This window comes from Oxyura jamaicensis, chromosome 12 (assembly GCF_011077185.1).
Source record: "Oxyura jamaicensis isolate SHBP4307 breed ruddy duck chromosome 12, BPBGC_Ojam_1.0, whole genome shotgun sequence".
NCBI classification, from domain to species: Eukaryota; Metazoa; Chordata; class Aves; order Anseriformes; family Anatidae; genus Oxyura; species Oxyura jamaicensis.
Window position 1 is genome coordinate 4,983,136 of NC_048904.1, and position 12,816 is coordinate 4,995,951.

Here is a 12,816-nt window from a genome sequence, read left to right on the forward strand (position 1 = left end):
TTTTGCTGCCCTTTTGTGCTTGCACTGCTCATAGTGTGTATCTGTTGCCTTGCCATTGTCAATGATAACACACTAGTGAATGCATGTGCCAGTCCTCATAGCTGTCTTTCTTATCCATGACACCCAAACCCAAGCCACCTTCTTGTGTTTGCAAGCATTTAGGCACTGAGGCAAAAAAGAGGGAAGATAGGAAGGAAACAAGCAAGCAAATTTTAATTTAATTGTTTTTAGCTGTAAATCAAGCCCATTGTGTCAACGTGTTCATTATTTTTAACTAGTACAAATTTGAATGGAAACTGGTGAATCTTTCAGGATTCATGTGGATTTTGATAGCTCTGTGTTTAAATATCAATGATAATGATTTATTTGATCAAAAGAATAATCATGCAATTAGAGCAAAGAAAATCCAAGCAGCCATGCTCTCTGTGCAATAATTCAACAGCAGAGGGAATGTTATTACTTTCCTCTTTTGTCTCACAAATTTCTTTGTTTATGATCTGTGAGGCACACAAATATTGGTCTTGTATTATGTTTTTTTTTTTTTCTTTTTTTTTTTTCTTTTTTTTCCAGCTAAATGTGGGTATCTTCTATATTTCTTCTAAGTGTGAATATGTTCTTTGGTTGTGAATTGGAGAGATTCCTTGCGTTTGTGCTTTGTTAACTGGTGCTTCATGTGGCCTGCGCATGCCCAGAAAGCACAGCAGGAAGATTTTTCAGCGTGGCGATGACTAGCTAAGCTTGATGGTGGCAGAGGAGTTGGTGGGAGAATCGGAGAATGAGACAAAAGCACGGGAAGTGGAGAGAGGCAAGAGGTTGGCTGGGAGAGGAGGTCTCATAGCCCGTGTCTGATATTTCTGCAGAGCCAACACAATGGCTGTGAGCTGTTCAGGTGCTATTAACGTCTTGTGACAACAGCTCTGCACATCTGAAATACCAGAGCCACTATTTGGCAGCATAAATTAGTCTTTGTTTCTTGTGGCTTCACTCTCAGCTTCCTATGGAAGTTTATACCAGCTAATGTTGTTCCTGCACATTTGTTGATTAAAAACATGGCCAAGCACTCCTATTTAAAAAAATAAAAAATGTGGTAACAGCTGTAACAGCAAGCCTGGCACAGACAGAGAAAAGCACGGGAGGATCTCTAACTCCCAAACCATGTATTTTGCTACAGAGAGGAAGGGCAGCTCTCCAGAAAAGATGCTGCTGGTAAGAAATAAGACAGGAAGAAATGTGCCAGTGCATTAAAGGGAAAACATCTCTGATAGCATGTAGACATGCTTTTAGTGTTCGTGACAGAGCCGAGCTTTAGCTTTATGCTGTTCATTTCAGGGCTGTCTCACAGCCCCGAAGCAGCTTTACCTTAAAGCAGCCTCATATTGAGTGGGTAACTGCTTGTGCACGGTGGCGTTTCTCGTGGCTACAGCCCCTGGGGTTCCACCGTGAGCACTGCCAACCACCAGTGCCCGGCTCTGTGCTGGCAGCACTGGGAGGCACCAGGGAACTTACTGCCCTGAGAGTCTCGTGCCCAAGAAAAAATCCTCAGGTGCCTTCTAACTTGCAGTTATGTTAGTTTTGGTGTATATCAGTGGGTTCTTGTCTTGTCAGCCTGGGGTCTATGGACAGAAGCAGTTGAAACAGCCCGTCTGCCCTGGGTGCAGGCAGAGCAGAGCTCAGGGCCGTGCTGGTTGCTGACTGGGGCTCCAGCTGCTATTGAAGTGCAAATCCCATATGTCCAGGCTGAATGTCTTATTTTCCTTATATATATAAATATATATATATATATTCATAGAACGTTATTTTGTATCAACTGTGCTCATAAAAATACCAAGCAATCTGAATATGCTATTTCTAACATACTCTTATTATTAAGTAGAACTCTGCTTTAAAAAAAAAAATCTTAGTCTCTAAAAAGGGAGCCTGAATTGATGTCTTTCAACTCAGAAAGGCTCTCTTTAGCTTGTTAACTTTTAAAATAACCTGATCGTGTTTCTTTGAACATAATCTCTCTCGTGTCCCAAGGCAATTGTGCTTAACATTCAGCAGCAAATTAAATTTATCATGTTAAAATCATGGCCTAATCAGGTGTAGCTGGTGTGTGACAGATGGAAGATAGCATAAAACATGCTAAAAGTCATAGCGATGTTTTTAGCATGTGTTAATATAAGTGAATGTAATTCCTTGTTTGATGTGAGAACAGCATGCGTCTAGTTCATTTATTACAGTCTTTTTGACGATTTCTGGTATGGATTCTTTCTATGCTTCAGTTTCCCCATACACCTTTATCTATCTTAAAATTTAGGTATTGTCTAGTCTTATCAAATCTCTTCATGGTGTATTTTTCAGAGAGTGAATGGATAGAGTGGTTAAACTAGGTGTTAGTGTCGAGAGACGTATTTTAGCTGTTGTCAGTAAGTCCTTCTATAAATCATCTTTGCTGGAGGAGACGAACGTTATTCAAACAGACATGCTGCACTTGTTATCTTCTTTAGCAGAATTCCTATTGTTTTCCGAAAGCTTTTTTTTTTTTTTTTTCAATTTTTTTTCTTTTTTGCACATTGTGTGTGTAATAATCAAACTGTTAATAATCACTGGTAATTTGAGCAGATTGCTGAAATTTCCACTGTGCTGTGAAAGGGCCATAGACAGCCATAGAGCAGGAGAGCAGCGGGTTCTCATCTTTCTGCGGCACAGCATCGGGCTTGGGTCCGCCGAGTCACAGCAGCATTGCAGGGAAATCCTCCAGCCTCGAGCTTGGTGTGAGGTGCTGTAGGTTACCTCAGGGGTCAGCTGGCCTGAGACGCGAGCCACAGGCTGTGGGCCACCCAGCTCTCCAGCACGTGCCTTTGGTAGGGATTTTAAGGGAACTGTTTTTCCCTCCGCTTTGGTCGTCCCTTACTCACATCAGTCACTAAAATAATGTACACGGCTCGTTTGAAAGCTTAGCCAGTTGTGGCATTTGTACGCACACTGACAGAACGCTGCTCCGTGCAGAGCATGGAGGAACATTGTTCTGACAGCCCGTGGAGGTTCGCGCTCCCAGACGCTCCCGGTTAAGGCAGCAAGGGCTGCGCTCTGCCCCCCGCGCCCCCGGCGCCCTGTGCTGCTGCCGGGCCTGCGGCGCTCCCCGCGGCCTGCACGTCCCCAGCGCCTCGCTGCCCCCGCGCCGCCAGAAGCCCCCATGCAGCAGTGCGCGGTGCTGTGGGGGGGACTCGTGGAATCACAGAGTGGCCTGGGTTGAAAAGGACCTTAAAGATCATCTAGTTTCAAGGGGCCTGCTGTGGGCAGGGTTGCCAACCACTAGAGCGGTCTGCCCAGAGCCCATCCAGCCTGACCTTGAATGCCTCCAAGGACGGGCCATCCACAACCTCTCTGGGCAACCAGTTCCAGGGCCTCAGCACCCTCTGAGTGAAAAACTTTCTCCTAATTTCTAACCTAAATCTCCCCTGTCTCAGTTGAAAACCATTCCCCCTTGTCCTAACGCTGTTAGCACATGCAAGCAGGTGTTCCCCCTCCTGGTTATACACTCCCTTCAGGTACTGGAAGGCTGCAATGAGATCTCTCCCCAGAGCCTTCTCTTCTCCAAGCTAAACAAGCCCAGTTCCCTCAACCTTTCCACGTAGTGGAGAAGTGCTCCAGCCCTCTGATCAGCTTAGCGGCCCTCCTCTGGACCCATTCCAAGAGCTCCACATCCTTCTTGTGCTGGGTGCCCCAGGCCTGCAGGCAGTATTTCAGGTGGGGTCTCACAAGAGCAGAGTGGAGCAGGACAATCACCTCCCTCTCCCTGCTGGCCACCCCTTTTTCAATGCAGCCCGGAACATAGTTGGCTGCAAGGGCGCATTGCTGGCTCATGTCCAGCTTCTCGTCCAGCAGGACCCCCAGGTCGTTCTCCGCAGGGCTGCTCTCAACTTCTTCTTCTCCCAGTCTGTATAAATACCTGGGATCGCCCCAGTCCAAGTGCAGCACCTTGCACTAGGCCTTGTTGAACCTCATTAGGTTCTCATGAGCCCACTTCTCCAGCCTGTCCAGGTCCCCCTGGATGGCATCCCTTCCCTCTCTGGTATTGACTGCACCGCTCAGCTTGGTGTATAAGAAGTGACTTTTTCAGGAATTACACTAGAAACCGGTGCTAAAAGGGGGAAAATAAAAATCCCCCTGGGGCAGGCCACACGCATATGTACTCTTGGCACAAAAGGGGGGGGTCTTCACAAAGGGACAACACTTTGAGAGCAGCATGGTGGCATGATAGCGCTCTTGATTTGCATTGTTATGTTAATGTCAGCTGCTAATGAGGCTATTCCTATAGCAATCACTTATCTTGGGAAAAAAATGAAATTAAATATTTCCTGAAAAGCCAGCAGTAAATAAAAATGAACCTCATCCACTAGTCCTAGTTTCATCGTTCTGGGGAATTTAGTTTCATAAGATAAAGAAAATCAAAGCAGAATATGGAAATACAAAATAAGCATGCCAAAAATCCCTGGAGAAGACAGTGTGAGTTACAAAGGAAAATTATGAGCAGAAAATAAACCCTCATAAAATATTGAATGTTAAGTAATACATAGTATGTAAAGAACTAAGAAAAACACTTTGAGCATATTTGTGGATGTTTTCTGTTTATAAAGAAAAAGAAAGACAAAAGCAGAACACACACAATGCCTCTTGCTGACAGTTGAATAATTTTGAATGATTGTTATTAATTATAATTAATTTTCCAACAGCAAAAGCAGGTAGATTGATACCTTAGTATTCTCTAGACTTGTTTTGTTATGCTACTTGCTTTTTCCTGTTGTTATTACACTGTTTTGCTTATATTATACTAGTTAATTGCAGACACTTGAATTTAAGCCTTTGTCTTTCACCAAAACAAACAAACAAACAAACAAACAACATACCATAAAATAGTGATTTTTGGGCCCAAATCCCTGTCACAGTGCATTCTAGCTTTCTTTGCCTTACCTTGCCCATTCCAAAACCCAGACAAACTACTACAGTCGATTGATATAGATTCTACAGAGTTGTAATGAATCTTTGCTAACTCATTTATTAGGTAACTGATAGCTTTCTCCCTTTATTTTCTCCTTTTAAAATGAATGTTTTTTGTCATTTCTATTGTTCCTTGAGACTGCCAGAACCATGTTCACTCATTTATTTGATGAGTTGCTGAGTTGAACTATCTTTTCTAACCCATCGTTCTTGTAATACAGAACTTGTGTGGGGCTGAGTACAGCCCATTTGATCAGACAAAGCATCGAGTGAACACCGTTTTCTCCCATGCTGTTTACTGCAAGCAGAGTGGCTGCGTGTTTCAGGTTGGTTGTGGGGTGCCGGTGTATTTACAGGTGCTGCAGAAACTCTTGCATTCGTGCCACGGTCCTCAGGCCCACCTGGCAAGTGTGGGCTTGGCTAACTTGAGGCATGGAAGAAGTAAAACACAGTGCATGCCATTGTCAGATCTTAATTACTGGCAATCTTAACCTCATGTGCTCACTGTGCAGTTAACACTCCCTGCTAAAGCTGCACGTGGGGCCGTTACTCTTCAGGCCAGTGACAGCAATGAAACGACCCCACAGGGCTGATGGAGCAGTTCCCTGCTGAGCACAAATTCAGGTGGCTCTCTGCGAGTACAGGTGGTCCTGCAGTGACCGCCCCGCAGCCCTTGCCCACAAGTAAGTGTGACAGTGAAGAGTCAGCTAAGCAAAAACCCATCTTTCTTCTCAGGCTTGTTCCCAGCCTGGACTTTCTTATTTCAGCTGGGACGTTGGGCCCGATCAACCACTGGGGTCAGTTGCTGGAAGAACAATGCAGAAAGTGGAAAAGAAGGAGAGATATATTTCATATGACTAGCGTGGGAGGGCTGAGGTAGAGTGGCATTTAGCCAAAACCCGAGTCCACGGGAGAAATTTTGAAGCAGCTCCTGGCAGGAAAGTGCTGTCCCAATACAGCCTGCTAACAGCAGGAGCACCCCGGCTGGGAAAGGTCACCCTTATCGCCCCCAGACCAGGAGTGAACCTGTGGAAAGATCAGCAGTAAAGGTCATGTGTTGCTGATGTATGACAACTGGTAAAGAGCAGGTTAAAAATGCTGAGCTCTGTCACTTCTAGGGCACCATGAGCTGCCTACAATGTGAGCTGGTGTGGCTCTCCTGGGTTTTGATTAATTATTTTCGTCATTCATTCAGTGAAATATTTGCAGTGCAGTGCAGTGAACTGAAATGACCCAGAAATAATTCCCTAACAGAACCTGACACTCTGGCTTATATCCAGAGAGCGCTATGCTGTCTTAGCAAGTTATTGTTCACTGTATCTTTTATTGGTTTACACTTTTCGTTTTACTCATTACTTCATGCTTCAAGCCCTACAGTACCAGGCAGCTTTATATACACGAGCAGATACTTAGTGACCCCTGCTTTGGATGTTGTGTGTGTTGGGACAGATATTGCACTTGCAGAGCTCTGGAGGAGAGAGGCACAGCCACGGCAGCAGGAATCGCAGCTGCTCTTCAGCAGTCAGCGGCAGGGCCTCAGGCACGAACATGCGCTGCTGCGTCCCCAAACACCCAGGTACTGCTCCGAGGAGATTGCTGCTTGGGGTTGCTGACTGGTTAAAAAAGAAACAGAGCACTTCACGTAGCCAAAATGACCCTGCCTGGGAGCCCACTCTTCTGCCCCTCCTGGCCTCTTTGGCCCCGGGATGCTTTGGCCCCGTGCTGTCTGGCTGGTTTGCCCCCTGACATCCTCAGACATTCACCAGGAACAAGTAGTTGTGGACACAGCAAAATGTTTGTGGCGTAGTAATTTGCTTTTATGTTGTCAGTTTTGGTTGTTTTCTACTCATTGGTCCTTTATAATGTTTATAAACACCTCTTAGCTACTTATCTCTGAAGTCAAGTAAGGCAGATATCCCAATATGACTAAAGCACCGTGGCTGGCAAAACACATTAATTGTTGTCCTTGTGGCGATGCCTCATCCACCCTGTCCTCCTCTTAGGCAGTGCTGGACACATTTAGCACCATCGTGTACTTATGACTCACAAATAACTCACCAGATTACTTCAGCCTGTTTGACATTTAAGATAATAACTATTTGCCTTATTTGCCATAATCTTAATGTGAGACCATTTACACACCCAGGAAAAAAAATGTTGGATTGAAAAATAATGTAAGTTCTCCTCCACTAGTTCATAAACTTTAAAATAGAGGGCAATTTTTGAACGAATGCACCTGCAAAGCGTGTGTGCACACCTGTGGGGCTGGTCCTGGGCATTGCTGGTTCCCTCTGCTGTAACCTGGCTGATGGATGGTGGTGTTTTAAGGAGCGCTCGTGGGCTGTGGAGCTGCTAGAGCTAATGACCTGTGTTTGATCAGAAAACAGAATGAAAATGCAGCAATAAAGACATGCCCCCCTCCCCCCCCCCCCCCCAAAGAATTGTATTTCTTTTTGTGAAAATAGGAAAAAAAAAATCTCAGTGTCCATAAAATGTCAGCAGAAAAGACTGGCAGAATTATTGCCTGGCCTCAACTTGTTTGTGTGTAGAGGAAGATGTAGGACGTGTCAATAACTGCATCAGCATCAGAAGAGTAATCTCTGGAGAGTGACTCAGGTTATTTTTCACTTTACCCTCTCTAATTTCTCTTTGTTTTCTGATCCTTCTGGTCTCTCTCTCTCGTTCATTTTTATTTTTAATTCACAAGAGAAGTAAGGCTGACATAGACTAGGGAAAAAAAAAAAAGAAGTTGCACGTGGGTAGAAATGTGACATTCTTATCTGCTTTATTTCAAACAGCTTTCTACTCAGTCGGTGCCACTTGTCATGAAAATAATCTTGACTGCTGCTCTTTTCATCCTTGTCATCACTTTTTATTGATTCCTGTACTGAAGGGCTGCTTTGTCTTCCTGGAGATGTGACTTACACCTGCCCCACCACAGCCACTGTGCAGGCACTGTGGCTGCCGGGAGAAGACCCGAAGGAGCAGCGAAGCTATGGGTGACGATCAGAAGGTGCTGCAGAAATTCCTGCTGCCCATCTCTTCCACGGCAGCAGAGGGCTAAGTGGCCATGCGTAGTGTATGCACGTGCTATTTTTTTTCTCCTTCCCATGGTTTATGGCCCTGAGTAATATGAGAAGCTGGGCAAAAAGAGATGAAAAAAGTAGAAGGAACTCTCAGACTCCTACAAGCTGGGCGCATTCCTTCTTGTTCTGATGAGTGACCAGTGAGACTGGTTGAGCTGCAGTAGGTTGGGTGACTTACAAGCTCCTGGGTAGCAGCTATAGCTGCAGTAAATGCTTAGCTCTGAGCTGAGCAGCCCAGGCTCCTGGGCAATGAGCCTTTCACGCTGATCTCCTCACCAAGTCCCTCTGGAGGTTGGCATCCAACGAGCTTCTTTGCTGTGCCCCTTCCCTTGGCTGGGGCCGAGCTGTGGCTGTCCGGCAGTCTGAGTGCCACCTGCTTCTGCTGCGCCTGGCTGGGTTCAGTGGTGGCTGCCAAAGGCGGGTGAAGGTGCTCTGGCAGGCAGGAGCTGCTGCTGCGTGCTTACGGCCAGCCTAAGGTGAGCCTGTGCACACCTGGGCACGGCCGTGCCTCTGGGCTGTAGCTCCCATCCCAGCTCCTCCGCCCTGGAGAACCAGCCAACGGTGGGAGCTGTGTAATTGTAATAGTTAATTGTAATAATGCTACTGTGTCCTGGGCAGAACAGAGCACAAATAAGCAGGCTTAAAACAAACAAACAAAAAACCAAGAGCGACATAGTGTTATTTTAGAATAAAGCACATGTAGCTGAACTAATACTCCTGATGAACAAGGACATGGCTTTCTCTCAGGGCATCCTGCAGTCCTGTAGGGAAGAAGTGACCTTATTTGCATTTTTCTTGTTGAATTGCTGTCGGGATTTTTGCAGCATAGCAAGAGAAAATTCCTCCAGGAGAACATGGAAATATCACAGCACTAACGCAATATCTTTCAACCAGGTTCCTTTTCCTCAGCCATTCTTTGCCCCTTAACATTGCCATCTGGACAGCCACACAGCACTGAACAGCGCGTCTCCTTCTCTCCAATGCAACTCCTTTTTTTTTACAGCATCGTCTCAAAGCCATTGATACAACACATAAATAAACCTTAAATCTTAATGCCCATGAAATAAACCTTAAGGATGATTTAATTTTTTCTCTGTATTTCAAAACCATTGAAGTTGCTCCTTCACCCTTTTCCAGAAATAATAATAAGCTGTGGTCTTTCCTACATGCTTCTGCCCTTCCTCCCCAGCTTTTTTTGAAAGCACAGCAAGGAACTTCCCTCCCCTTCTCCTTGCACATTGGAGTGCTCCTTTTTCAGGGCAGCATTTTGAATTTGAAGTTTATGATTTTGGACACTTCTATCAGGAACATTTTCAGCTCTAATCATGTTCTCTAAATTGCTCTGACTCTTTCCCAGCATGATGTCCAATTTTCTAGTTAGATAATTAAATTCAGAGCATAGGAGCATTCAGAGCGTTAGCAAAGGTATTGCATTAGACCCAGATGTAAGACAAACTGCTGCGGAACTCACATGACATAGTCAGTGATGATGTCAACTGATAGAAAAAAATGACTTTTGTAGCAGTATCTCCATCTCTGCTTAGCATAATGCCACTGTTTCCCCAGCCCATTGGCTTCATCTTGGTGTCAGCAGAGGCTTAGGAATCAGTGACTTCAGGTGCTGCAGTTCACACCCCCGTGTACCAGCAGAAAGGTCCAGCAGACATGGGCATGGTTGTAAATACTCGAAGGTCCCTCTCTCCATAAGGACAGCAGTGGCTCAAGCAGAAGCAGGTGCCCAGCAAGCCCCAAAGCCCTGCCTGCCACCAGTACAGGGTCCGAGTGCTGCAGAGGGCTCCACTCACTGATCACAGCACTCCAAAACGTTTGGCATTTAACCACTTCTATGTTTCTCTGTCTAAAAGTGCCTCCAGCATGGAGGTGTGTCTACACCAGCTGCCCTTCTTCCTCTCCTGCCTGCCTGTTGGAGTAATATATGTGATATAGATGCTAGGTCTTAACTCATTAGGTAGTTAAACACTAGCTGGAATTCCTGCCAACCACAGGGAATTTAACACAATTAAACCTATACTCAGATTTTTCAGACTACAAGGCAAAATTGATTAAGTTCCAGAAATTAACTTAAAAAAAAAAAAAAAAAAAAACTGATTTTTTATAGCTGCTGTTTGAGTTGGTAAAATGAGCTATAATTTTATTTATTTATTTATTTTTGCTGTTGTTTTTTAAATTGTAGAGTAAGAACTTATTGAGCATCTCTCTTCAGTTAGAACCAACAGTGAGTACGGGAGGGGCAGAGGTGCAACTCTGAAATCAACATCATGTAGCTTGCTCTTCTGCTGCAGACAATGCATCAGGAACAGTCGCCTTATAAGCTTACTGTATAATTTGTGCACATACTTACTAAATTATAGGAATAGCATTATAGATTAATTGTACACATCACAAATATGATACAGCTCTTTGATATTTAAAAATAATACCCAAAACATTTAGAACTTGCTTCACAGAAAGTAGTTTAACACACGTTGGTTCTGTCCAATGAAAGACTGCATAATTCTGAATTTAATGTATAATATAACCTTTATTCTTTTTCCTCTAAACTCTTGGAAACTTACATAACGATCGTGCTTTAATTATGACACCATTTATAGACATTTAAAATGCATCTTAATTTATAAATATTTTACATTTGGTCCATAGAACAGGTTGCAATTTACTAAATAATACTGTACTCTTTTAAACAGGCTCTGTATATATTTTTGAATATGTATATATTACATATATATTTTTTATATAGAGATAGATTTGCTTGGTGTTCAGATAATTCCTTATTGCAAAAAGCATATATGATCATACAATAATCTTTTCTTTCAGGGCAAGTACTACAAAAAAGATACAGCTATTCACAGTTTACACACAGTAGTTCTACAACACTATTTTGTGCTATATGATAAGTTTGTACAGCTTTTTGCTAAAGAGCAGGTCTGTCAAACATCTGTCATAATTGTTTACAATCAAACATTAAATACTGCATTTTTCTTAGAACAACATGGGACTTGATTACATTAAATGATAAAGTTGGAATTTTTACCCTTAGTCTAATGAAATTCACAATTATAATGTGCATGTATCATGTATAATGTGTGTGTAGGATGTACGTTTTTCCTCTAAATCCCAAAGACTTACAGGACTTCTGCATTTCATCTATAGACATTTAGGATGCAGCTTAGATCTCATAGTATTTTACAATTGATCTATGTATGAAACAGTTTAGAATCTACCAAACATACTCTGAGATTTGATGTAGTTTGAAATACATGTGTATTATATATATTATTTCTACAATAATGTGCTTGACATTCTGAGAATAATACCTTATTGCAAGAACATGTTTGTCACCTTCAGACAAAAACAACGAAAAACCCAACATTCACAGTTAACATGTTTTTCACGTAGTAGTTCTACATAAATTGTGCTATCTAACATTGTACGTTGCACAAAAATTTGCTGAAAAGCATGTTTCATTGCACAGTTCTGTCACAGTCATTTACAATCAAACATCAAATACTGCATTTTCCGTAATCCTTTGTGTCTGTCATATAGCTGCCAAACAAGAAATGCCATACGGGACTAACTGCATTTTCCACACAGGGCAAAACTTCCATTAGCTGAACGGGGTTTCTAGCTATGTGGCAAATGCAGATGGAGCCCAGAGTAGAAATTTTTATATTATTGAAATAGCTTTCCCTCCTGCCTTCATCACCACAAATAATACGTAAATAAAAATAAACTGTTTTCAAAGTGCTAATGATCCATGTTTTATAATTTGCTTATTTCAAACTGTTCAAGTCCTTTAATAGATTAAAAAGGACAGTTGTGAAATTAAACCCTAAATTAGAATTCCAAGGATGAGCTTCAATCTTTAAGCCATTGTTTTGGCTTCTATTTTGGTGGCAATGCAATAATAGTGTAATAATAACAGCATAATATACGCTCAAGTACTCTGAGCTTGAATTGCAAATACTTTGCCTTTTTTTTTTTTTTCCTGGGAATATTCAAAGAGCTCTTAAGAACTGGATATTTCTTCTCATTTTGCTAAAAAAGTTAGAAGTCACATTTTTGGCCTCTAACATCTGCAATTCGTATAGTATTGATTCACAGAATAGGTTCTTTTTATAAGACACAGTATGTATTTTCAAAAGAAATTCACAATCTTATGTGAAAGTTATCCTGAAAGGCTAAGCACAGGTAGTGTTGACAGCCATTCTATGCTGCGTTACTACAAATAGCCATAAAGCTTGATTTGTAGTAGGAATGTTTATAAAGGCTGCATCTACCGTGACTAAGTTAATTGAAAGAAGTCTCTTCCCCCTCAAATGGCCTTGACCAGAACAAATTTTAAGGGCAGACTTTTTCATTGGAAATCACCTGGTTACAAAATACTTCGTTCTTTTGTACAAAACAATTCCAAACTTAATTTTACTCCTGCAAAGTCAGAAATAACAGTCTTGGGATTCAGCGGTAAGAAATATTGATAAACTACTAAAAATCAGTAGCACAAAACCTCAAATAGTCGTGCTAAAAGGTAGATTAAAAAGGTCTTGCACATCAATTTACAAATTCCAAGATATGCAACTATTATTGTGAAAGGATAAAAACATTAACAGTCTGTGGATTGCCAGAGAACACAAAACGCTGCCAACATCTGAGCTCGCGCAATGGTTGGATCATACCCATGGCGATTCCCTTATAGAGGAGATGACCTTTTTTTTTTTTTTTTTTTTTT

At 42.6% G+C, this 12,816-nt stretch overlaps 1 long non-coding RNA gene across 1 annotated transcript; it reads left to right on the plus strand.

Moving 5' to 3' along the window:
- The first annotated feature begins 6,287 nt into the window (after positions 1-6,287).
- LOC118173359 lies at positions 6,288-8,152 on the plus strand. The gene is made up of 2 exons (XR_004754148.1): positions 6,288-6,559; positions 7,877-8,152. It is a non-coding gene; the product is annotated as an uncharacterized LOC118173359 (long non-coding RNA).
- The last annotated feature ends 4,664 nt before the right edge of the window (positions 8,153-12,816 follow it).